Below are 626 nucleotides of genomic sequence, written 5' to 3'. Positions count from 1 at the left end.
CTGTCTAGAGAATCGTCGATACGCAGTAATGGGTATACGCGTTTCTTTGTTCCCCGGTTCAGCTTACGGTATAGTCGACACAAAAACGTAGACTGCCGTCTTTCTTTCTGACAATCACTACCGGCGATGCCCACGGGCTGCAAGAGAAGGAAAGTCGGAAGAAAAACCAAGGAAAGCTTCGCTTTAAAAGCGCTGCTGCCACTGCATAGAATAAAGAACCTACCAAGGTCTTCGTACAAGTACATGTAGTAAGTACAAGTAATTTCCCCTATGTTTTCCTTGGTGTCTTTGTTGGCTTCTCATGATATGATTAATTAAAATCAGGCCCCTCGGTTAACCCCCTTCCTTCTCGTTCTTACATAACGAGGGTCTCGAATCCGGTAACATTGATGCCTTCAGGTAGCATGTGCGGGTTTATTGACCAGTTGCCTGCGGCAGAAAAGGATGTTCCACATCCGCCGCCAAGGTTTGTGAGTGGTGGCGCTGGCTACTACTCCCACGGTTAGTTCTAGTAGTAACACATAAATACCCCGGAAAGTGGATGTGAAGACGGCGCCGCGGTAGCTCAATTGGTAGAGCATCGCAAGCCTAATGCGAAGACGTGGGATCGTTCCCCACCTGCGGCA

General features: G+C 48.6%; 1 non-coding gene across 1 annotated transcript; it reads left to right on the top strand.

Annotated features, from left to right (window-relative positions):
- The first annotated feature begins 554 nt into the window (after positions 1–554).
- Positions 555–626, top strand: TRNAR-CCU (transfer RNA arginine (anticodon CCU)). Its single transcript has one exon. It is a non-coding gene; the product is annotated as a tRNA-Arg (tRNA).

This window comes from Dermacentor albipictus, chromosome 2 (genome assembly GCF_038994185.2).
Source record: "Dermacentor albipictus isolate Rhodes 1998 colony chromosome 2, USDA_Dalb.pri_finalv2, whole genome shotgun sequence".
In the NCBI taxonomy this organism is placed as follows: Eukaryota; Metazoa; Arthropoda; class Arachnida; order Ixodida; family Ixodidae; genus Dermacentor; species Dermacentor albipictus.
This window is presented reverse-complemented; position numbering and strand designations above follow the sequence as displayed.